The sequence below is a fragment of the Pagrus major genome, chromosome 6, assembly GCF_040436345.1.
Source record: "Pagrus major chromosome 6, Pma_NU_1.0".
In the NCBI taxonomy this organism is placed as follows: domain Eukaryota; kingdom Metazoa; phylum Chordata; class Actinopteri; order Spariformes; family Sparidae; genus Pagrus; species Pagrus major.
In genome coordinates this window covers 31,078,106-31,103,714 of record NC_133220.1, presented here as the reverse complement: position 1 = coordinate 31,103,714, position 25,609 = coordinate 31,078,106, and the positions used below count along the sequence as shown (strand labels likewise).

Genomic DNA, 25,609 nt, shown 5'->3' with positions numbered 1-25,609 from the left:
TGCCACCTCACAGCCTGCTGCCCCTACCCATGTTGCTGCCACCTCACAGCCTGCTGCCCATACCCATGTTGCTGCCACGTCACAGCCTGCTGCCCCTACCCATGTTCCTGCCACCCAGCAGCCTGCCACCTCCTCCCTGGTTGCTGCCTCCTCCCAGGATTCAGCGTCACCTGACGAGTCTGAGGTATGTAAATACATTATAAAGTGTAAAGAAATAAAACCACTCTATCCCACTTTACTGTCCTCAGATTGTGTTGCACATTTCATTTTTTTTCTTGTTTCATATTGCAGGCTGTGGATGACTCTGGTGTGCCAGGCTTGGATAGGGTCGATTGCTTGGCAGAGTGTCTTGTTGAGCTGAGGAACCAACATTCCCTTGTCCTCTCAAACCAGCAGGTCAGGAGCTTTTATTGTTTTGCTCCATTTCCTCTATGTCTTGTCATGCATGTTCCCACTTGCACGTTTTTGTCTTCTAATGTGCTGTTTTGTTCCCTCTGCTTAGGTGAGCAATATTGTTGCTCTTTGGCAGAACCTGCTGGACTACGACAAGCAGAGGGTGGTGTTCGCTGCCAGGCATCAAAGCAGGCTGGACACAGGGAGGTTCCGTTCTCCTAAAAAGAGACAGGAGTTCACTCCAGGGGTGGAGAGTGTGAAGAGGCATGCTCTGACCACCCCTGCCCCAATTGCCCAGTGGCCAGATTGCTGCCGCCTGCTGGAAATGATCTTCATCAGGCTCTGTGCCATCCACCGTAGTCCCAGGAAGAAAGGGGGTGACACAGTCTCTAGATGGGATCTCATCCTGGAGGACTACAGGAAAGTTAGGCGGCGCATCCTGGCCAGTGGGACAGTTATGACCGAAACTAACCTGCAGCTGGTGGATGTGAGTCACACCACCCTAGTGCAGTGGCATAACAGAAGGGTGAAAAGGCAGGACACCGCAGTGGTCATGCAGGGGCTGGATTTGCCTAGCCGCTTGTCTGTAGCAGCTAGCCCTCTCCTCCCCGCTAATGTGCGCCCTCCGTCTGCACCCCCTTTGCCAGGCCCAGCTCATCAGTACCACCTGCCTGGCAGCACTGTTGGCCAGGCACGGCTGAAGAGGAAAGTTCCGCCTTCAGGTGCAACACAGGCAGCTGTAAACCTGCGTCCGCAGCGTCAGCTGTTCCCTGCTCCAGTCCCGGGCCCTCAACTGACAATGCTGGGTCCCATGATGTCACATGGCCCTGTCCTTTTCACTGTTCCACAGGCCCTGGGTGTCACCCTCTCCTCTGCCCCTGCTCCTGCTCCTGTCCGAAAACTGACCCGCAAAGTGCAGCACAACACGTGCAAGAAATGCGGGCAGTTCCGAATTGCAGAGACCGGACACAGCCAGTACAAAGGCACAGTATACTGCCCCTCTGTAGAGGCTCTTCCAAAGGAGCAGTGGTTGGAAAAAATTAAACACAATCCTAAATGATGACTTTTTGGTATGACATCAGGATGGTTAATTGTCTTTTTTTGGTGAACATGCAGAAACCAAAACAGAGCTAAAAGGAGAGGTTGACTTACATGCGTCAGATGGCTGATTGCTGATAAGTCTGCCATAAACCTTATATGGTGATAATATGTATTTTATGTATGTCACTTGTTTTCTTGTTTCCAGGTACCAACAAATCTGTCCCTGCATGTTTGAGTACAAATATGAAGGTGGTTGACCTAAAAACCTGTCTTTTTGCAATTTTTAGCAACAAAACAAGAAAAAAATAGGAAGCAAGCCGAATTTCATGACTAACACTCTTGTTGTAATCTTCCTCAGCAGAGGGTATAAGATTGTGTCCTCTTTTGTTCATTGAAGCCTGTACAGTTAGCTGGATTCACCTCAGTCATGCACATCTGGCTCCACTCACTGGTAGATTATTCTGTATATTTTTCCCTGCATACGTCAAATAAGGCGCTGACATCACGTCCCGGTGGTAAACACCTGCACCGCGATAATGAAACCACTGTGTAAATGTACCCGAGATCACAAAAACAGTAAACAAGTGTGAAAGCAGGCAGGTTAGAGCGAGGGGGAACTATCAGACTCAGGTCTGGATTCAACAAATGAACCCACAAGAGAGAAAAAAGCCTAAACGCACTAACAAGCGTCCTCACACTCATTATACTGTACGTAATGCTTCTGAAGCCTTTTATTCTTTACTTGGGAAACATGAAAAACATCCATCTGTGAGTATTTCTAAAACGTGACTAATCTGTTTTAAAATAAAAACAAAAGGGGTTATGTTTTGTGTGAAAAATCTTTTTTCAACCAACTAGTTGTTGATATTTGTCAGATATTTGTGAAAAATGGCCATCACAGTTTGCCAGAGGCCAAGGTGACTTCTTATGTTATTAATAATGTTTTTAATTAATATTAATATTGTCTCAGTTCTATTCATTCTTCATTGTGAAAGTCTTAATAGTATTGTCTTCAATAAACTTAAGTTTACAAGGGCAACAAGACTACAAGACTTTTAATGTGCATATTATACAACTTAATCCTGCCAAGGCCGGGACTTGAACCGGCACTCCTGTGAACATGGCTTTCTCCTCATTTAAAAAAAAAAGAAAACAAATTTTACTGCATTTAAAAACACTAACGAAATATACAGTATTTTAAATGCAGCAGGAGTGAGAATGGGGGCTAAATCATTTTGTTATCATCTCATTTTTTCCCTTTTTCTCTCTTTTTCCTCTCTTTTCTTCTCCCCCCCTTCTTCCCCCTTCTTCCTTTTCTTCCCCCCCCCTAACAGACTATTCTTCCCCAGCTTTGGCGCAGACGGTAGAGCATCAGACTTTTAATCTGAGGGTCCAGGGTTCAAGTCCCTGTTCAGGCGCAACAAGGATCCTTGCAATGGTTCCACCCATTAGCCTTTCACCAAGACACGGCACACACCGATGCTCTTGCAGATTGAACCTTCAGCCCACTGCTGAACATTCATGAACCATTGAGATTAGTGCATTTTCTTGAATTGTTGACCTTTTCTAATGAGGTCCATTAGAATTTAGGCTGAAACATGATTTCTGCAAGCCCTTAATCAGCCAACAATTGGTTCAGGGAATCCTGGACTTTGACTGACACTGGACAAACTCAAAGGCTTTAAGGTGACTACCAAATGCAACATATTAAGACTTTCTTTTCAGGGCAATATCAACATGTAATGGAGCGGTGAAAAGTGCACATTTGTAGCGTTGTGTTTGCCGAAATAGCTCAGCTGGGAGAGCGTTAGACTGAAGATCTAAAGGTCCCTGGTTCGATCCCGGGTTTCGGCTGAGCCCACCTACGCTATGTCATGCAACGGCACGTTCTTGAGGGACTGTAGAACTGTCATGATAGAGCTTTCAAAGCCAACATGAAGGCCTCTGGCCCAGCAATGGAACGGCCATCTGGACGGGCTTGATCTTGCTCATTCTGGTCCACAGCTTTACAAGTTGGATGCGTGTTTGACTGCTGAACATTGAACCATTTTAAAAGGTGGATGTGGCGCCACACAGCAACTGGCCAAGATCATGGTTTTGAAAAAACTTGAAGTATGAAAGCTACAAAAAGCAATCCCCCTTCTCTTTTTGGAGCAACCACAATGTGGGATCCTGGCTCCACTTGTAACATGTACTCGATAGTAAGACATGAAGCCTAATGGAAATCTTCATCAGTTAACTGTGGAACTGTGTTGGACACACCTAAGCTGTTTATGAAGAGCCTGGATAGCGGTAGCGGGGGACCGAGAGACTGTATGATCTCGTCCAATCCCCTCTCCTCATTTCCATCTTTCTCCATCTTTGCTGTGGCCAATCGCTGCGGCCCATTTCCAAAATTCGGACGGCCGACCAATCGGGGCTCGCCATTTCCATCTTTGCTGACAGCCAATCACGATGGCCCTTTTCCAAAATTTGGTTCGCGCAGCCGCAGAAAGTCTTTTTTTCCCCTCTCCTTTTTTTCCCGAGCGAGCCGGCCGGCTTAATTTCTTCGGAGAAGTTAAGAAGAGTTGTACTTCATCCTCAAGTAACAACAAAAAAGTAAGTATACTGCTTATATTATTGTATTTAGTCAACTAGCTAGCCCGATAAGTATTACGTATGTATTACAAAGAGAAACAAATAAACAGAGAAACGATTTTGACGTCGCCGTCGTCGACGTTAACATTAGGTTTTGGTTTTTTGTTTTTAAAAAAAAAGCGGGTTTCATCTATAATTTACAGTTTGACATTGTTTCTACATGTTTATATCAATATGGATCACTAGCATTGCATACGACCAGTGTCTGTTGATAAAGATAACATTGCTTTCATTTACTATCGCGTTATACCGGTCATAAACTAAATTAGCTTAAATGATTATACCGCCTCTTTTTTGCGCCAGTTTTAAAGCATAAAGAGTTAAGATGAGTTTGCATATTTCGTTTTTCTCCGAGAACAATATATATAATCATAACGTTGTTACTGTACTGCGGTACCTCAATTATGCTAACAGTACAGTTTAACATCAGTATAATGTTAGAGCATATTCAGTATATATTATGAATGAGATTTGTCTTGTATTCGGGTGTTGCACCTGTTGCGAATCAAGACTTAACTTGAATATGTTTAACTAATTGATTATAAACTGTGTGTGACTGTATGTAACACGCACTTATGGCATACTACTTCATTATACACTGAGCTGAAATGTGTTAGAATTTGCTTCTTTGTATGCAGGTGTTCTTATAATAGTGTAATATAATACAAATATATTAGTGTACTATAATAGTGTACATAACTGTGCACATTGATTTGGTTATATTGTGTAATGAACTGAATTATTATAAACCTTAGTTGGTTTGGTATAAACACTTTTCTTTCTCTATTAATGGCAGATGGCTTCCAAACAGAAGAAGCACAGATCAATGGCCGATTATGAGTGGATGTCCCGCCTGTGTAGGTTCGCTGCCTCGGGGGTCTGGCCCTCTGAGGCAGGAAACAGGCCGGCACCACGCCAGAAAAAGTGGCATGAGCTGTATCTGAAGGTAAACTTGGACAAAGTGATATGTGAGCACTATCATCAAACACAAAGCTATGTCATATTAAAAGGAGACACATTCTTATGATTCACTGTCAAACAATATTACAGATTGAGAAATGTCCGATGCAGCAGAGGGGACAAATGTCTCTGTTTGGAGGGACACGGACCTGTAACTGCGGTTTCCATACAAACAAGGTACCAGAGGTCTCTCATACAATTATGAGGTGTTGGTGTTGCATTCTGTATTATTAAAATTTCACTTTCTTGTCCGTGAACCTCTAGCCTTCCAGCTCTGTCCCTGTGTCATCTTCGGGGACACCACAACCAGGACCCTCATCTGCATCAGCATCTTCCTTTTCACCCGCCGTAAAGCCTGGGCAGATACCTCAAAAGCCCATTTTGACTTTGTCATCGGTAAGTAATGAGGATTTACTTATGCTGATATTTATATTATTAATATATTCAACTATATTAAAATGTACAGGGCTCCACTTAAGGTTACCTTTTTCTTTTTGTCAGTTTACAAAGCCACGGTTTGGTGGCTCTCATGGTGCCGCTTTAAAGCCAAACCTGAGTTTGGCTGGGAAGCATGCAACTCAGGTAATGTAAGGAGAGTGACACAGCTTGAATTTGAATTTGCAATATATGCAATCTGGTCATATTACTATAATACCTAATAATGATAAATTGTTTTATTATAATGTTGTAAACTGTGCTCTTATTCTCTCAGCCCGTCAGTAGAACATCTGAGCCATCCAGCACTATCACAAGTGCGATGGCAAGAAGGACGCCTTCCCCTTCCCGCAGGATGTTCATTCAGACTGTCTCTCCTCTTTCACTTCCTCCCTCTCCTGTGCCTTCAACTGCCTCAACCTCCTCCATTCCACCAGCCACTGCCAGAGCTGTAAGAAACTAAATTAAGTTGTTTTCTTCACATTGACATTTTACTACACTCAAAACAAGTATTCTTCATGGGTGGATTGTAATCATATCTATATATGTACTTTTTAAAATGATAAATTAGGAAGTGTCATCTGCCGCCTCATCCTGTATCTCCTCTGGTACCTCCTCTGCTCCTCTCGCCCCTGTGACCTCTGCATCTCCCTCTGCTGGTTTCTCCTCTGCTGCTCCATCTGTGGCTGGTCCTTCAGCCCAGCCTGCACCTGATACTCTGCCACTGGCTGAAAATGTGGAGACTGCTCCTGGGTCAGAGCCTGGCTGGCTGCCCACAAAGCTGATCAAGACCATACCAGTTCAAGATCAGAAATGGATCTCAGCAGCTCTCTGGAAGAACCAGCGGCTGCGCACTGACCTCAGACTGTGGTATGATCCACCAGAGCCAGCCCTCATTTACCATCAGGTCCCCAATCCAGAGCGCTTCTTCGCTCACCGCCTTCTCTTGTGGATGCCATACCACCTATGGAAGGTCAGCCTGAGCTGTCCTGTGTGTGGAAAGCAGCTCACAAGCTATGGAGCCCACAAGAGAGCCCGCCACGTTCTGGATGTCGACAGGTATTACCTGATGATAACAGAGACTCTCTGGTGCAGTTCAGTTGGTTGCAAAACAACGTACCTTTCCACCAGCAAGACTGTCTTGGACCAGCTGGATTTGGCACACCGGCTGGAGTTCAGACTGATCCTGACTCGAAAGTGAGTATACTGAGATAATTCAGCTTAGGTCACAGATGTTTGTCATTGAACACACAACAGATGAATTGGTTTTTGTGAATTGGTTCCAGTTCTAAATTAACGCAGAATTATTTTAACAGTTTTAATATGTGTCTCTTTCTGTCTCTTTCCCTTTGCTTAATACAGATACGCTTGTGATATGCGGGTGATTCGCTTTCTGAGGGAGAGGGCGCTCGGTAACAGTCCCACCCGCTTGGTCAGACAGCTGAGGGAAAACCACAGCGAGGAGTGGCTTAAGCGCCTCTGCCGGTACCTTGGAGCATGCTCGGACTTTGCGGCCCGGCCAAGCCTGCTCCCTGTCAAGTTCCAGGAACCACCTGAGCCAGTGGATATTCCCTCACACAGGTGGATGCTGGCTGTTTACGGACGAGACATCCTCAGCAGGCTGGACCACATCAAAGCCAGCATTACATCAATTTTTGGCAGTATCCTGAAAATGGACTCTACAAAGAAGGTAAATGTTTTTGACTGTTAACACCGTAAATTACTACAATATAAACAAAAGTAGTCTAAAATACAACATTAGCAGTAGGCCTACATACAATTTTAAAAAAGAAACATAGTACTATTATACTAGCGCTCACGTATAAATTCAACAATTTATTTAATCGTTCACTGTCTTTTCTGTTTCATTACAGATCACCAAGAAGCTGTCAGGCATTGCCAAGGGGACCGCCTTGTGGCTTACAACCGTGAGCAACGAGAGGGGTCAAATCCTTATCAGTGTCCTGACTGCTCAGGAGGGTTCTGGCTTGGACATCATGGCAACAGACCTCATCTCCAGGTACAGAAATGCTGGTGTGGCTCCTCCTCAGCTACTCTATGTAGACTGTGACTGTTGTCGGGAGGGCAGAGGAGAGACCAAGTTGAAGGAAAGATTTGGTGGGTGGCCAGACCTGGTTGTCAAGCTTGACATATACCACTTCATGCAGCGACTGGCATCTGGGTGTACAAAGGATGCACATCCTTTGTACCCTATCTTCATGGCGAAACTGTCAAGCTGCATTTTTGAGTGGGACAGAGGAGATGTTGCCTTGCTGCGCCAAGCCAAGCAGGAGCAGCTGAGACAGGAAGGTGTCCCTGGCATCACAGACAGTATAGTGGACCAGCAGATCACCAAGGAGGAACTGGCCCTGCACTGTAGAAGGCAGACGAGAGGAGAGAGGCAGACCATCGTCATGATAGAGCAACTCCTTAACGAGTTGATCGGGGTCAAGGGCAGAGACTTCCTTGGTGTCCCTCTTTTGGACCAGGAGAGGATGCAGCACATCTGGCAAATCCAGCAGAGGCATGTTAAGTGCATACAGGATGAACCAGGTGTGCTGCTCTATAGGCAGACTGGCACCACCACCAAGGCAGGCATTGTCCTGCCAAACTACAGATGTGCAAGGGGGTCCACATCGCTTGAGTCATTTCACCTACATGTGAACAGGTTCATTCCAGGTTAGTATGAATCATTATTCATCAAATATTTACAGTTTAACATTTTACTTGATTGTTTTCATTACCAGTATCTTAGAAACAGTGACACAATTAATGTTTTCAAATGACCAAACACAACAAATTAACATGCAATTGTGCTCACATTTGTACTACCTTAAGGAACGAGTGCCAACAGCTTGAATTTCCAGCTGTACCTCCTGGAAGGTCTCAACAGATGGAACCAGGACCGTGAAGCTGCATCCCTGGCAGTCAAGCCTCCCTCCCTGCTCAGCTACTCAGGAGACCTTACTCACTGTGTGAACACACTCAGTGTCAAGGTGCTCGGAAGGAAGCTTGTCCCCTCTTTTCAGCCACCTGCTGTTTACACTGGTTAGTTTTAGCTTTCCATCACGATGAAGCTATTTATTATATCCATTAAAATATAACAATCTTTTTTATGAATTTTGTGAGAGCCAATTTTCCTCTTTCTGTTATTGTCTTGTCTGTCCCAGGGGAGCTAATAGGTGTAGATTACCTATTCCGCCAGACGGGACAGGCCTTACAGAATGCACATGCTGACTCAGAGGAGACCAATCAGATGCTGGAGGATGTCGGCACCGAGGAAGAGCTGCAAGATGAGGGCTTTGAAGACACTGGCTTTGACCCAACAGTTGAAGTACTGGCCCTGTCCTCTGACCCCTCATCTGTCACCACCAGCTCAGCCCACATTCCTCCCACCCCTCTGCAGGCCTCTGCTGGTCCTGCACAACCCATCACCTTTGCGGCACCTCAACAGCAGCTGGTAAGTGTTTTTCTATGTGACATATCATCTGTTTTACTTGTGGTGTAGTGTGAATTTTTATTTCAATTGTATCGATTGTTTCAGGCTTTCACTTTGCTGACCAAAAGGTCCTCAGCTACCAGCTCAGCCTCTGTCCCTCCTCTCCCCACCACCCTCACAACCACTTGGTCTGCTGCTACAGCTACTGCAGGGTCACAAACCCCAGCAGCACCTGAGCAACAGCTAGTAAGTCTTTTTGTGAAATGTTGTGTCAAAAAGGTGTCAGTGGTCTTATTGTTTTGCTTGTCATTGTATTATTTTGATGATTTTTATTACATTTAACAGATATTGTATGAGCACACCACGTCCTCTGGCCCATCTGCTGCCCGCAGCACAGCCGCTGCTCCTCCCTACAACACCATCCCACCAAACACTCTGTCCACTCAAACCGCTGCTCCCTCTGGGGCACCTGAGCAACAGCTGGTAAGTCATTTCGTGACTAGTTAGACAGTGACAGACGTGTTACTTTTCTGCCTGTGATATTGATTTTGATGTACTTTATTCTCCAGCAGGCTGTTGATGAGCACGGTGTTCCAGGGATGGACCGAGTGGATAGCCTGGCAGAGTACTTGGTGGGGCTTCGGACTGTAACTGGCCAAACACTTAGCAACCAGCAGGCCAGTACAATTGTCGCCCTTTGGCAGAACCTCCTGACATATGACCAGCAAAGGGTGGTGTATGCTGCGCGGCACCAGGTGCGTCTGACCACAGGACGCTTCAGGTGCTCAAAAAAGAGACCTGAATTTACACCAGGTGTGGAGAGCATGACGCGTTGCTCCTTGGCGTCTTCAGGATCCCCTGCCCAGTGGCCAGGCTGTAGTCGGCTAGTAGAGTCCATCTGTGTCAAGCTGTGTAGCGTTCACAAGAGCCCAAAAAAACAGGGCAGTTACGCACTGACAAGATGGACTCTGATTGTCACTGAGTATGGGAAGATCAGGCAGCTGGTCCTGGGTAATGCCACAGTGATGCAGAGCACTACTCTGCAGTTTTTTGAGATAAATCAAACAACGCTGGTTCAGTGGCACAACAAGAGACTGAAGAGGCAGGACAGTAGTATTCTGCTCCAAGGGGTCAACTTGCCTGCCTCTATTCCAGTTGCTCCTGTGCCTCTCCCACCTGTACAGGTGCGCCCCACAGCTGCACCCCCACGCCCTGGACCCCAGCATCAGTACCACTTGCCCCGGAGTACAGCAGGACAGGCAGTGGTCAAGAGGAAGTCTGCAGCTCAGAGGCAGTTGTTCCCTCAGCCGGCACCTCCACCTACATCTGCCACTTTCCCTATTGTCCCGAACCCCAGCCCTGTCATCGCTCCACTTATAGTAATGATCCCACAAGCACCTGGAGCCCAACAGATCGCTCCTTCTGTCCCGCTTCTCTCCCCACCACCTGCCCGCAGGACTTACACCCGGACAGTTGACAAAAATAAGTGTAGTCAGTGCCAACAGCCCCGCAATCGAGAAACTGGTCACAGCCAGTATTATGGCTACATATACTGTCCCCAGAAAGCAAACATGCCAGTCGAGCAATGGATGGAGGAGATGCGGAGAAAAAGGGCAGAAAAAAAATAGATTTGTCTGTGTGTACATATTGTAAATAGTTTTAAAAGAAAATAAATGTCTTGTTATATTTTAGTCTTGTTCTGATACTTTCCTAGCCTTATTATCTTCTATTTTTAGTTTATTTATTATATTTTATTTGTTTTTTGCATTATAGTGTACTATAGTTTTAGGTGTGTACACACACAGAATTAAAGTGAGATTTTTGTAATAAATTTGCTACATTTCTACATAAGTCTTTTCCCCTTATTTCTACCAAAAATGTCAAGCAAACTTAAGCTGCAAAAATAAAAATTGTTGCAGTACTTGCAATACTTGTCTTCACTGGTCAGAAATTTTCAATATATTCTAGCCAAAAGTAAATGCAAAACATGTGTGTCTACCTGTGGTGATTTTTACAAATGTTTCTTACATTGCTATATAAAGTTTATTATTATTTCATCAGTAATAACATTTTGACATTGTGTAAGCATCAAACAACACATTTAACTGCTATTTGGTTGTATGACATTCACAAGAAGCCCCTATCCAATTTGTATCACTTATTAAGTGATATTTGATAGATTTATAACACTTGGCAATTTTGGGTAGCAACATGTTCCAGACGGGAACCGAACCGGCGACCTTTGGGTCCACAGCTTCCTGCCATACTCCAGTAAAGTGACATGTTTGGTCATATTTCTCAAAATAATGGAGAGAAAACAGTGCCCAATAACTTCTGATGGGCAGCAGAGACACTTATAACTATCAGTTCACTTCATTTCTCTCAATTTCTCAATTTTTCCTCTCTTTTCCTTCATTTTTCTTCTTCCCCCTTCTCCCCCTTCTTTCCTTCTTCTCCCCCCCCCTATCCAGACTATTGTTCCCCAGCTTTAGCTCAGACGGTAGAGCATCAGACTTTTAATCTGAGGGTCCAGGGTTCAAATCCCTGTTCAGGCGCAACAAGGATCCTTGCAATGGTTCCACCCATTAGCCTTTCACCAAGACACGGCACACACCGATGCTCTTGCAGATTGAACCTTCAGCCCAACTGCTGAACATTCATGAACCATTGAGATTAGTGCATTTTCTTGAATTGTTGACCTTTTCTAATGAGTTCCATTAGAATTTAGGCTGAAACACGATTTCTGCAAGCCCTTAATCAGCCAACAATTGGTTCAGGGAATCCTGGACTTTGACTGACACTGGACAAACTCAAAGGCTTTAAGGTAGACTACCAAATGCAACATATTAAGACTTTCTTTTCAGGGCAATTTCAACATGTAATGGAGCGGTGAAAAGTGCACATTTGTAGCGTTGTGTTTGCCAAAATAGCTCAGCTGGGAGAGCGTTAGACTGAAGATCTAAAGGTCCCTGGTTCAATCTTGGGTTTCGGCCGAGCCCACCTACGCTATGTCAAGCAACGACACGTTCTCGAGGGACTGTAAAACTGTCATGATAGAGCTTTCAAAGCCAACATGAAGGCCTCTGGCCCAGCAATGGAACAGCCATCTGGATGGGCTTGATCTTGCTCATTCTGGTCCACAGCTTTACAAGTTGCTTGTCGTTGGATGCGTGTTTGACTGCTGAACATTGAACCATTTTAAAAGGTGGATGTGGCGCCACACAGCAACTGGCCAAGATCATGGTTTTGAAAAAACTTGAAGTATGAAAGCTACAAAAAGCAATCCCCCTTCTCTTTTTGGAGCAACCACAAATTGGGATCCTGGCTCCACTTGTAACATGTACTCGATAGTAAGACATGAAGCCTAATGGAAATCTTCATCGGTTAACTGTGGAACTGTGTTGGACACACCTAAGCTGTTTATGAAGAGCCTGGATAGCTCAGACGGTAGAGCATCAGACTTTTAATCTGAGGGTCCAGGGTTCAAGTCCCTGTTCAGGCGCAACAAGGATCCTTGCAAAGGTTCCACCCATTAGCCTTTCACCAAGACACGGCACACACCGATGCTCTTGCAGATTGAACCTTCAGCCCAACTGCTGAACATTCATGAACCATTGAGATTAGTGCATTTTCTTGAATTGTTGACCTTTTCTAATGAGGTCCATTAGAATTTATGCTGAAACATGATTTCTGCGAGCCCTTAATCAGCCAACAATTGGTTCAGGGAATCCTGGACTTTGACTGACACTGGACAAACTCAAAGGCTTTAAGGTGACTACCAAATGCAACATATTAAGACTTTCTTTTCAGGGCAATATCAACATGTAATGGAGCGGTGAAAAGTGCACATTTGTAGCGTTGTGTTTGCCGAAATAGCTCAGCTGGGAGAGCGTTAGACTGAAGCTCTAAAGGTCCCTGGTTCAATCTTGGGTTTCGGCCGAGCCCACCTACGCTACGTCAAGCAACGACACGTTCTTGAGGGACTGTAAAACTGTCATGATAGAGCTTTCAAAGCCAACATGAAGGCCTCTGGCCCAGCAATGGAACAGCCATCTGGATGGGCTTGATCTTGCTCATTCTGGTCCACAGCTTTACAAGTTGCTTGTCGTTGGATGCGTGTTTGACTGCTGAACATTGAACCATTGTAAAAGGTGGATGTGGCGCCACACAGCAACTGGCCAAGATCATGGTTTTGAAAAAACTTGAAGTATGAAAGCTACAAAAAGCAATCCCCCTTCTCTTTTTGGAGCAACCACAATGTGGGATCCTGGCTCCACTTGTAACATGTACTCGATAGTAAGACATGAAGCCTAATGGAAATCTTCATCAGTTAACTGTGGAACTGTGTTGGACACACCTAAGCTCTTTATGAAGAGCCTGGATAGCTCAGACGGTAGAGCATCAGACTTTTAATCTGAGGGTCCAGGGTTCAAGTCCCTGTTCAGGTGCAACAAGGATCCTTGCAATGGTTCCACCCATTAGCCTTTCACCAAGACACGGCACACAACGATGCTCTTGCAGATTGAACCTTCAGCCCAACTGCTGAACATTCATGAACCATTGAGATTAGTGCATTTTCTTGAATTGTTGACCTTTTCTAATGAGTTCCATTAGAATTTAGGCTGAAACACGATTTCTGCAAGCCCTTAATCAGCCAACAATTGGTTCAGGGAATCCTGGACTTTGACTGACACTGGACAAACTCAAAGGCTTTAAGGTAGACTACCAAATGCAACATATTAAGACTTTCTTTTCAGGGCAATTTCAACATGTAATGGAGCGGTGAAAAGTGCACATTTGTAGCGTTGTGTTTGCCGAAATAGCTCAGCTGGGAGAGCGTTAGACTGAAGCTCTAAAGGTCCCTGGTTCAATCTTGGGTTTCGGCCGAGCCCACCTACGCTACGTCAAGCAACGACACGTTCTTGAGGGACTGTAAAACTGTCATGATAGAGCTTTCAAAGCCAACATGAAGGCCTCTGGCCCAGCAATGGAACGGCCATCTGGATGGGCTTGATCTTGCTCATTCTGGTCCACAGTTTTACAAATTGCTTGTCGTTGGATGCGTGTTTTTTTTTTTTTTAATTATTTTTTTGGCCTTTTCATGGCTTTATTGATAGAACAGCTGAAGAGAGACAGGAATTAGGATGAGAGAGAGAGGGGGAGTGACATGCAGCAAAGAGCCCCAGGCCGGGACTCGAACCCAGAGCTGCTGCAGCGAGGGCAAAGCCTCTGTACATGGGACGCCTGCTCTACCAACTGAGCTAAACAGCACCCCGGATGCGTGTTTGACTGCTGAACATTGAACCATTTTAAAAGGTGGATGTGGCGCCACACAGCAACTGGCCAAGATCATGGTTTTGAAAAAACTTGAAGTATGAAAGCTACAAAAAGCAATCCCCCTTCTCTTTTTGGAGCAACCACAATGTGGGATCCTGGCTCCACTTGTAACATGTACTCGATAGTAAGACATGAAGCCTAATGGAAATCTTCATCAGTTAACTGTGGAACTGTGTTGGACACACCTAAGCTCTTTATGAAGAGCCTGGATAGCTCAGACGGTAGAGCATCAGACTTTTAATCTGAGGGTCCAGGGTTCAAGTCCCTGTTCAGGCGCAACAAGGATCCTTGCAATGGTTCCACCCATTAGCCTTTCACCAAGACACGGCACACACCGATGCTCTTGCAGATTGAACCTTCAGCCCAACTGCTGAACATTCATGAACCATTGAGATTAGTGCATTTTCTTGAATTGTTGACCTTTTCTAATGAGGTCCATTAGAATTTATGCTGAAACATGATTTCTGCGAGCCCTTAATCAGCCAACAATTGGTTCAGGGAATCCTGGACTTTGACTGACACTGGACAAACTCAAAGGCTTTAAGGTGACTACCAAATGCAACATATTAAGACTTTCTTTTCAGGGCAATATCAACATGTAATGGAGCGGTGAAAAGTGCACATTTGTAGCGTTGTGTTTGCCGAAATAGCTCAGCTGGGAGAGCGTTAGACTGAAGCTCTAAAGGTCCCTGGTTCAATCTTGGGTTTCGGCCGAGCCCACCTACGCTACGTCAAGCAACGACACGTTCTTGAGGGACTGTAAAACTGTCATGATAGAGCTTTCAAAGCCAACATGAAGGCCTCTGGCCCAGCAATGGAACGGCCATCTGGACGGGCTTGATCTTGCTCATTCTGGTCCACAGCTTTACAAGTTGGATGCGTGTTTGACTGCTGAACATTGAACCATTTTAAAAGGTGGATGTGGCGCCACACAGCAACTGGCCAAGATCATGGTTTTGAAAAAACTTGAAGTATGAAAGCTACAAAAAGCAATCCCCCTTCTCTTTTTGGAGCAACCACAATGTGGGATCCTGGCTCCACTTGTAACATGTACTCGATAGTAAGACATGAAGCCTAATGGAAATCTTCATCAGTTAACTGTGGAACTGTGTTGGACACACCTAAGCTGTTTATGAAGAGCCTGGATAGCGGTAGCGGGGGACCGAGAGACTGTATGATCTCGTCCAATCCCCTCTCCTCATTTCCATCTTTCTCCATCTTTGCTGTGGCCAATCGCTGCGGCCCATTTCCAAAATTCGGACGGCCGACCAATCGGGGCTCGCCATTTCCATCTTTGCTGACAGCCAATCACGATGGCCCTTTTCCAAAATTTGGTTCGCGCAGCCGCAGAAAGTCTTTTTTTCCCCTCTCCTTTTTTTCCCGAGCGAGCCGGCCGGCTTAATTTCTCCGGAGAAGTTAGGAAGAGTTGTACTTCATCCTCAATTAACAACAAAAAAGTAAGTATACTGCTTATATTAGTGTATTTAGTCAACTAGCTAGCCCGATAAGTATTACGTATGTATTACAAAGAGAAACAAATAAACAGAGAAACGATTTTGACGTCGCCGTGGTCGACGTTAACATTAGGTTTTGTTTTTTTTTTTTTTTTAAAAAAAGCGGGTTTCATCAATAATTTACAGTTTGACATTGTTTCTACATGTTTATATCAATATGGATCACTAGCATTGCATACGACCAGTGTCTGTTGATAAAGATAACATTGCTCTCATTGACTATCGCGTTATACCGGTCATAAACTAAATTAGCTTAAATTATTATACCGCCTCTTTTTTGCGCCAGTTTTAAAGCATAAAGAGTTAAGATGAGGTTGCATATTTCGTTTTTCTCCGAGAACAATATATATAATCATAACGTTGTTACTGTACTGCGGTACCTCAATTATGCTAACAGTACAGTTTAACATCAGTATAATGTTAGAGCATATTCAGTATATATTATGAATGAGATTTGTCTTGTATTCGGGTGTTGCACCTGTTGCGAATCAAGACTTAACTTGAATATGTTTAACTAATTGATTATAAACTGTGTGTGACTGTATGTAACACGCACTTATGGCATACTACTTCATTATACACTGAGCTGAAATGTGTTAGAATTTGCTTTTTTGTATGCAGGTGTTCTTATAATAGTGTAATATAATACAAATATATTAGTGTACTATAATAGTGTACATAACTGTGCACATTGATTTGGTTATATTGTGTAATGAACTGAATTATTATAAACCTTAGTTGGTTTGGTATAAACACTTTTCTTTCTCTATTAATGGCAGATGGCTTCCAAACAGAAGAAGCACAGATCAATGGCCGATTATGAGTGGATGTCCCGCCTGCGTAGGTTCGCTGCCTCGGGGGTCTGGCCCTCTGAGGCAGGAAACAGGCCGGCACCACGCCAGAAAAAGTGGCATGAGCTGTATCTGAAGGTAAACTTGGACAAAGTGATATGTGAGCACTATCATCAAACAAAAAGCTATGTCATATTAAAAGGAGACACATTCTTATGATTCACTGTCAAACAATATTACAGATTGAGAAATGTCCGATGCAGCAGAGGGGACAAATGTCTCTGTTTGGAGGGACACGGACTTGTAACTGCGGGTTCCATACAAACAAGGTACCAGAGGTCTCTCATATAATTATGAGGTGTTGGTGTTGCATTCTGTATTATTAAAATTTCACTTTCTTGTCCGTGAACCTCTAGCCTTCCAGCTCTGTCCCTGTGTCCTCTTCGGGGACACCACAACCAGGACCCTCATCTGCATCAGCATCTTCTTTTTCACCCTCCGTAAAGCCTGGGCAGATACCTCAAAAGCCCATTTTGACTTTGTCATCGGTAAGTAATGAGGATTTAATTATGCTGATGTTTATATTATTAATATATTCAACTATATTAAAATGTACAGGGCTCCACTTAAGGTTACCTTTTTCTTTTTGTCAGTTTACAAAGCCACGGTTTGGTGGCTCTCATGGTGCCGCTTTAAAGCCAAACCTGAGTTTGGCTGGGAAGCATGCAACTCAGGTAATGTAAGGAGAGTGACACAGCTTGAATTTGAATTTGCAATATATGCAATCTGGTCCTATTACTATAATACCTAATAATGATAAATTGTTTTATTATAATGTTGTAAACTGTGCTCTTATTCTCTCAGCCCGTCAGTAGAACATCTGAGCCATCCAGCACTATCACAAGTGCGATGGCAAGAAGGACGCCTTCCCCTTCCCGCAGGATGTTCATTCAGACTGTCTCTCCTCTTTCACTTCCTCCCTCTCCTGTGCCTTCAACTGCCTCAACTTCCTCCATTCCACCAGCCACTGCCAGAGCTGTAAGAAACTAATTTAAGTTGTTTTCTTCACATTGACATTTTACTACACTCAAAACAAGTATTCTTCATGAGTGGATTGTAATCATATCTATATATGTACTTTTTAAAAATGATAAATTAGGGAGTGTCATCTGCCGCCTCCTCCTGCATCTCCTCTGGTACCTCCTCTGCTCCTCTCGCCCCTGTGACCTCTGCATCTACCTCTGCTGGTGTCTCCTCTGCTGCTCCATCTGTGGCTGGTCCTTCAGCCCAGCCTGCACCTGATACTCTGCCACTGGCTGAAAATGTGGAGACTGCTCCTGGGTCAGAGCCTGGCTGGCTGCCCACAAAGCTGATCAAGACCATACCAGTTCAAGATCAGAAATGGATCTCAGCAGCTCTCTGGAAGAACCAGCGGCTGCGCACTGACCTCAGACTGTGGTATGATCCACCAGAGCCAGCCCTCATTTACCATCAGGTCCCCAATCCAGAGCGCTTCTTCGCTCACCGCCTTCTCTTGTGGATGCCATACCACCTATGGAAGGTCAGCCTGAGCTGTCCTGTGTGCGGAAAGCAGCTCACAAGCTATGGAGCCCACAAGAGAGCCCGCCACGTTCTGGATGTCGACAGGTATTACCTGATGATAACAGAGACTCTCTGGTGCAGTTCAGTTGGTTGCAAAACAACGTACCTTTCCACCAGCAAGACTGTCTTGGACCAGCTGGATTTGGCACACAGGCTGGAGTTCAGACTGATCCTGACTCGAAAGTGATTTTACTGAGATAATTCAGCTTAGGTCACAGATGTTTGTCATTGAACACACAACAGATGAATTGGTTTTTGTGATGAGAATTTTTGTTTGAATTTTGAGCTGACTCTGATCTCCTTCCTCCAGTTCTAAATTAACGCAGAATTATTTTAACAGTTTTAGTATGTGTGTTGTGGCTTGTTATTGGTGTTATGTTTTGGTTTGCTTAACATCTCTCTCTCTCTCTCTCTGTCACACAGAGTGTGCACCAAGGGGCGGGGCAATCTCCTGGAGCACAGAGCACCTGGCACACCTGCAGCTCATTCTGCCCTAATTGGTTGGCTTCTTAAGCCACTCTCCCTTTGTCTCCTGTGCCGGATTATTCATTTGCCTTGCAGTGTCAAGCCTGTGCATCGTGTGACTCCAGCTGATCGCCTCGCCTCGAGTTATTCCTTCTGTGTCCCTTTGTATCGTGAGTTTTGTGCCTCGACACCATTTCAGTTGTACTTTTGTTCCTGAGTCTTTTCCCATTTCTATGGAGATTTTTAGTTGCTACTTTTCCTAGAGAGCTTTTTGCGTTGTTACTTTATTTTTTGAGTATTTTCCTGAGGAACTGTCCTCCCTCCTTTTGTTTAATAAACTCTTTTGTTGAACTCTGCAACTGGGTCCTGACTTCCCTGACTAGCCCATAACAGAATAATCCGGCCAGCATGGACCCAGCAGAGATGGACAACTACAAACGTGCACTCTCGTCGCAAGCCGCCAAAATAAACCAGAATGAGTCTTCTCTGGGGCGGGTGATGGAACACCTGCAGCAGCTCGGTGCCAGCGTCTCACAACTGGGCGGTCAGTTGGCCGCCCTGCAGGACCAGCTCGTCTCCTCTCCCGGAGCCGCCGCTCACCTCCCAGCCGACGATCCTCCTCCCAGCCCTGCCCCGCAAGCACGCGAGCCGTACATCCCCATACCAGTCAGGTATTCAGGAGACTTAGGTACTTGTTCGCAATTTCTACACCAGTGTCAGCTAGTATTTAGCCAACAACCCCACACCTATGCTACGCCTCAAGCTAAGATAGCCTTCATCATGAGTTTGCTCACTGGACAGGCGGCAGCCTGGTCCTTAGCGATATCTTCACAACAACAGGAGTTAGTTAACGATTTTCCCCGATTCACTGACGAAATGAGACGGGTATTTGACCACCCGGTAAAGGGCAGACAGGCTACAAGCCAGTTACTCGATCTCAAACAGGGTAGCTCTTCGGTGTCAGAGTACGCCGTGAGTTTTCGCATTTTAGCGGCAGAGTGTGGGTGGGATGATTCGGCTCTTCAAGCCATATTTTTTAAGGGGTTGGCAGGGGAGTTAAAGGATGAGTTGGCGGTTCGGGAGGAATGTAACTCGTTCAACTCCCTCGTTGATTTAGCTATCCGCCTTGACAATAGGATGAGGGAAAGAGCTAGGGAACGGCAGAGGACGAGGAGCAGGCGGCTCATCTCCGGCACGCAACCCAGCTCCCCAGACTCCGCTCCGGGATTGCCCGACACCACCCACTACGCACGAGAGCTACGACCGCCACCAGTTGACGAGCCTATGCAATTGGGTCGGGCCCGCCTCACCCCAGCCGAGAGACAACGCAGGATGCATGACAAGCTGTGCCTCTACTGTGGACAAGGTGGCCACTTCGTTTCCTGCTGCCCAGAGTTGCCAAAAGACCGGGCTCACCAGTACTAGAGAGGACTCTGGTGAGCCACATCTCTTCCTCTCACACGTCAAGAATTCAGGTTTCAGGTATGATTCACGGACCTGAACACTCGGTTCCAGTCCAGGTGCTGGTAGACTCCGGTGCCGATGACAACTTCATTGACAGAAATTTTGTGAAGAGTAACAACATTCCTATTTATGAACTGTCCTCTCCCAAAAAGGTACACGCCGTAGACGGCAAGCTCATAGAACTGGTGACTCATAAAACTGAACCATTGAAATTGGTACTCTCCAGTAACCATCATGAACATTTAGAACTGTATGTAATCTCCTCACCTCTGAATTCTGTCATTCTGGGAATCCCTTGGTTAAAGCTTCACAATCCCCACGTTGATTGGTCCACCGCCACCGTTCGCAACTGGAGTCTCCACTGCCACGCCCACTGCCTCCGTTCCGCTCTGCCCGCCAGGCCTGCAGATCCAGCTCCAGCAGTCGAGGTAATCGAGCTAACTAATGTACCCCCTGACTACCATGACCTCAGCCAAGTTTTTAGCAAAACTTCTGCCACCTCACTGCCCCCACATAGACCCTACGACTGTGCTATTGACTTGTTGCCAGGGGCCCCTCTTCCCACTAAGAGGCTGTTCAATTTGTCCAGACCCGAGCGAGAGGCCATGGAAAAATACATCACAGAGTCGGTGGCAGCCGGCCTCATCCGCCCCTCCTCTTCTCCGGTGGGGGCGGGTTTTTCTTCGTGGAGAAAAAAGATAAAACCCTGCAACCTTGCATTGACTACACCGGGTTGAATGACATAACTGTAAAAAACAAGTACCCACTCCCCCTGATTGACTCCGCCTTCAGCCCCTTACATTCAGCCCGCGTCTTCTCCAAGCTAGACCTTAGGAACGCCTACCACCTCATCAGGATTAAGGAGGGGGATGAGTGGAAGACAGCATTCAACACCCACTTAGGTCACTTCGAGTACCTGGTTATGCCTTTCGGACTCACTAATGCCCCCGCTGTTTTCCAAAGCCTGGTGAACGATGTGTTAAGAGATCTGCTTAACAAAACTGTGTTTGTCTACCTTGATGATATTTTGATTTTCTCTAGCTCCATGGAAGAACACGTGACTCATGTTAGAGATGTGTTAAAAAGGCTAATGGAGAACAAGTTGTATGTTAAAGCTGAAAAATGTGAATTTCATGTGTCTACTGTGAGTTTCCTGGGTTATGTGGTGGAGAAGGGGCGGCTGCGGGCGGATCCCTCCAAGGTGGAAGCGGTAAAAGAATGGCCCACTCCCACCACCCGCAAGCAGCTGCAGCGCTTCCTGGGGTTTGCCAACTTTTATCGTAGGTTCATAAAGAACTACAGCCGCCTGGCGGCCCCTCTTACTCGCCTCACTTCTTCAAAACTCAGTTTTACCTGGTCACCTGTAGAACAATCTGCCTTTGTTAAATTAAAAGACATGTTTGTTAACGCCCCTGTTCTTGTGCACCCAGATCCTGAGCAGCAGTTCGTGGTCGAGGTTGATGCCTCGGATTCCGGGGTCGGGGCCGTCCTCTCCCAGCGCCAACTCGCAGATAATAAGCTCCACCCCTGCGCCTTCTTCTCACGTCGACTCACCCCCGCTGAAAGTAATTACGATGTGGGGAACCGAGAGCTCTTGGCGGTGGTCCTGGCCTTGCAGGAGTGGAGACACTGGCTGGAGGGGGCAGCTCAGCCATTCATCGTTTGGACAGATCACAAGAACCTCGCCTACCTCCGCACAGCTCGCCGCCTGAACACCCGCCAGGCCCGCTGGGCCCTGTTCCTGGGCCGTTTCTAGTTCACCCTCACCTACCGCCCCGGGTCTCGGAACATCAAGCCGGACGCACTCTCCCGTCAGTTCACCCTGGAGGGAGGGGAGCCCGTTAAGGAGACCATCCTGGATCCCGAGTGTGTGCTGGGGGCGGTTCGCTGGCAGGTTGAACAGGAGGTTCAGGAAGCTCTGCAGGGCCAGACGGTTCCAGACGGTTGCCCGCCGGGTCGGTTGTTCGTGCCACCGTCTGCCAGGTCATCAGTGCTCACCTGGGGGCATACGTCGAGGATAGCCTGCCACCCAGGGGTCCACCGCACGCTGGCTCTCGTCCAGCAGCGTTTCTGGTGGCCGTCCATGGCTTCTGACATTCGGGTCTTCATCGCTGCATGCACAGAGTGCGCCCGCAACAAGTCTTCCCACCGACCCCCGGCAGGGCTCCTACAACCTCTGCCCATTCCTCCACGTCCCTGGTCACACATAGCAGTGGATTTTGTTACCGGACTGCCCCCCTCCGAAGGTAACGACACCATACTCACGGTGGTTGACCGTTTCTCCAAGGCGGTTCATTTTGTCCCCCTCCCTAAACTCCCCACCGCCTTGGAGACTGCTAATCTACTGGTGACACATGTCTTCAGGTTGCACGGGATTCCACAGGACATTGTGTCGGACCGCGGACCTCAGTTCACCTCGCGGGTATGGAAGGCTTTCTGCCGGGCCCTGGGAACCACCTCCAGCCTCACCTCCGGCTATCATCCCCAGTCTAACGGGCAAACGGAACGGGCCAACCAGAGCCTGGAGTCTTCTCTACGCTGCGTCGCCTCCCGCCTCCCATCATCCTGGGCTACACACCTGCCCTGGGTGGAATATGCCCACAACTCCCTCATCAGCTCAGCCACCGGGTTCTCACCATTCATGATCAACACCGGTTACCAGCCCCCCTTATTCCCTAACCAAGAGTCCGACGCAGCAGTCCCCTCTGTCCATGCTCAGTTCCGCCGGGTCAGACGCGTGTGGCGGGAGACCCGTGCAGCATTAGGGAGAACGGCTGAGCGCAACCGACGTCTGGCGGACCGACTTCGGGTTCCCTCACCCGACTACCAGGTGGGTCAGCAAGTGTGGCTCTCCTCCCGAGACCTCCCCCTCCAGACCGACTCCCGAAAACTCTCCCCCAGGTACATTGGGCCTTATCCAGTGGAGAGGATAATAAACCCCAGCGCTGTCCGCCTCCGCCTCCCAGCCTCCTTAAACGTCCACCCTGTGTTCCACGTCTCCCTCCTCAAGCCAGTCACCGAAAGCCCTCTCCAGCCTCCTGCACCTCCACCGCCTCCCCCACTTCTCGTCGACGGCCACCCAGCCTACACGGTCAACCAGATTCTAAACGTGCGCAGACGGGGTAGGGGCTACCAGTATCTGGTCGACTGGGAGGGATACGGTCCCGAGGAGCGCTCCTGGATCAGCCGCTCCCTCATCCTCGACCCGCAACTGCTGCGGGATTTTTACATCAGGTTTCCAGGTAAACCAGGTAGGACGCCAGGTGGCGCCCCTTGAGGGGGGGGGTACTGTTGTGGCTTGTTATTGGTGTTATGTTTTGGTTTGCTTAACATCTCTCTCTCTCTCTCTCTGTCACACAGAGTGTGCACCAAGGGGCGGGGCAATCTCCTGGAGCACAGAGCACCTGGCACACCTGCAGCTCATTCTGCCCTAATTGGTTGGCTTCTTAAGCCACTCTCCCTTTGTCTCCTGTGCCGGATTATTCATTTGCCTTGCAGTGTCAAGCCTGTGCATCGTGTGACTCCAGCTGATCGCCTCGCCTCGAGTTATTCCTTCTGTGTCCCTTTGTATCATGAGTTTTGTGCCTCGACACCATTTCAGTTGTACTTTTGTTCCTGAGTCTTTTCCCATTTCTATGGAGATTTTTAGTTGCTACTTTTCCTAGAGAGCTTTTTGCGTTGTTACTTTATTTTTTGAGTATTTTCCTGAGGAACTGTCCTCCCTCCTTTTGTTTAATAAACTCTTTTGTTGAACTCTGCAACTGGGTCCTGACTTCCCTGACTAGCCCATAACAATGTGTCTCTTTCTGTCTCTTTCCCTTTGCTTAATACAGATACGCTTGTGATATGCGGGTGATTCGCTTTCTGAGGGAGAGGGCGCTCGGTAACAGTCCCACCCGCTTGGTCAGACAGCTGAGGGAAAACCACAGCGAGGAGTGGCTTAAGCGCCTCTGCCGGTACCTTGGGGCATGCTCGGACTTTGCGGCCCGGCCAAGCCTGCTCCCTGTCAAGTTCCAGGAACCACCTGAGCCAGTGGATATTCCCTCACACAGGTGGATGCTGGCTGTTTACGGACGAGACATCCTCAGCAGGCTGGACCACATCAAAGCCAGCATTACATCAATTTTTGGCAGTATCCTGAAAATGGACTCTACAAAGAAGGTAAATGTTTTTGACTGTTAACACCGTAAATTACTACAATATAAACAAAAGTAGTCTAAAATACAACATTAGCAGTAGGCCTACATACAATTTTAAAAAAGAAACATAGTACTATTATACTAGCGCTCACGTATAAATTCAACAATTTATTTAATCGTTCACTGTCTTTTCTGTTTCATTACAGATCACCAAGAAGCTGTCAGGCATTGCCAAGGGGACCGCCTTGTGGCTTACAACCGTGAGCAACGAGAGGGGTCAAATCCTTATCAGTGTCCTGACTGCTCAGGAGGGTTCTGGCTTGGACATCATGGCAACAGACCTCATCTCCAGGTACAGAAATGCTGGTGTGGCTCCTCCTCAGCTACTCTATGTAGACTGTGACTGTTGTCGGGAGGGCAGAGGAGAGACCAAGTTGAAGGAAAGATTTGGTGGGTGGCCAGACCTGGTTGTCAAGCTTGACATATACCACTTCATGCGGCGACTGGCATCTGGGTGTACAAAGCTTGTGAGTTCTGTTCATCACCCTCTAGGCGCCAGAGTTTATTTAGGAAAATATTCCGTTTGGATTGTAGGATTTCAAAAGGCTGTAGCTTGGAAGTGGTGAGAGATAAATTCATAGTGTAAATGAGAAAAATATTCATAATGACCTAAAGTTTGTGATGGGAGTAAATTTAATCATCTAATTTGCATATTGTGACGTCACCAGGTGACTGAAAGTAACTTTCAGTAAAACTGATTTTTGAACATATTTACACAGAAAAAAAATATTTATATTGTCATCTCATCCTCAAAATAAAGGAACAGGAGTTTGATTGGAGTAAATTTACTAATCTAATTTGTATGTCACCAGGTAAAAGTCAGTAAAACGGAATTCTGAACATATTTACACAGTAGATTTTTTTTTTTTTCATCCTCTCATCCTCAGAGTAAATGAACAGGAATCTGATAGGAGTAAATGTCCTAATCTAACTTGTAAAAAGAAAGTAAAACTCTCGCCGTGATCAGCGTGTGTTGCTTGTGTGACAGTGTCTGCAGCTGCAGCATCGTCAGTCACTCGTCTCTGACGAGCGATCGTCATCAGAGGGCAAATCGTCCCTTCTGAATCGCGATCAGCAAAGATCTGTGCAAGCACCTCATCCGCACTGTAAAGTCTTTTGGGCATTTTGTTTTTTATTACAAAAATCGCTATCTGTCTCTCGATCTGTCCAGCACACTTCTGCCACCGCTCCGCGGCTCTCTCCTCTCCCACTCTGCCCGCTTAGCCGCTGCCGCTCCGACAGCCGGTGTCGGGTTTCAAACTTTTTTTTCTCAGGTATTTTGCATAGAAACACACCCCCAAATGACGTCAGGATTGAAGCTGAATCTATTGG

The 25,609-nt window shown here is 46.6% G+C and overlaps 8 non-coding genes across 8 annotated transcripts; all 8 read left to right on the top strand.

Annotated features, from left to right (window-relative positions):
• Positions 1-3,215: 3,215 nt before the first annotated feature.
• Positions 3,216-3,288, top strand: trnaf-gaa (transfer RNA phenylalanine (anticodon GAA)). The gene has a single exon. It is a non-coding gene; the product is annotated as a tRNA-Phe (tRNA).
• An 8,537-nt stretch (positions 3,289-11,825) lies between these two features.
• On the top strand, positions 11,826-11,898 carry trnaf-gaa (transfer RNA phenylalanine (anticodon GAA)). Its single transcript has one exon. It is a non-coding gene; the product is annotated as a tRNA-Phe (tRNA).
• Positions 11,899-12,334: 436 nt separating this feature from the next.
• Positions 12,335-12,407, top strand: trnak-uuu (transfer RNA lysine (anticodon UUU)). The gene has a single exon. It is a non-coding gene; the product is annotated as a tRNA-Lys (tRNA).
• Positions 12,408-12,771: 364 nt separating this feature from the next.
• trnaf-gaa (transfer RNA phenylalanine (anticodon GAA)) lies at positions 12,772-12,844 on the top strand. Its single transcript has one exon. It is a non-coding gene; the product is annotated as a tRNA-Phe (tRNA).
• A 436-nt stretch (positions 12,845-13,280) lies between these two features.
• Positions 13,281-13,353, top strand: trnak-uuu (transfer RNA lysine (anticodon UUU)). The gene has a single exon. It is a non-coding gene; the product is annotated as a tRNA-Lys (tRNA).
• Positions 13,354-13,718: 365 nt separating this feature from the next.
• Positions 13,719-13,791, top strand: trnaf-gaa (transfer RNA phenylalanine (anticodon GAA)). Its single transcript has one exon. It is a non-coding gene; the product is annotated as a tRNA-Phe (tRNA).
• Positions 13,792-14,445: 654 nt separating this feature from the next.
• Positions 14,446-14,518, top strand: trnak-uuu (transfer RNA lysine (anticodon UUU)). The gene has a single exon. It is a non-coding gene; the product is annotated as a tRNA-Lys (tRNA).
• Positions 14,519-14,882: 364 nt separating this feature from the next.
• trnaf-gaa (transfer RNA phenylalanine (anticodon GAA)) lies at positions 14,883-14,955 on the top strand. The gene has a single exon. It is a non-coding gene; the product is annotated as a tRNA-Phe (tRNA).
• Positions 14,956-25,609: the final 10,654 nt, after the last annotated feature.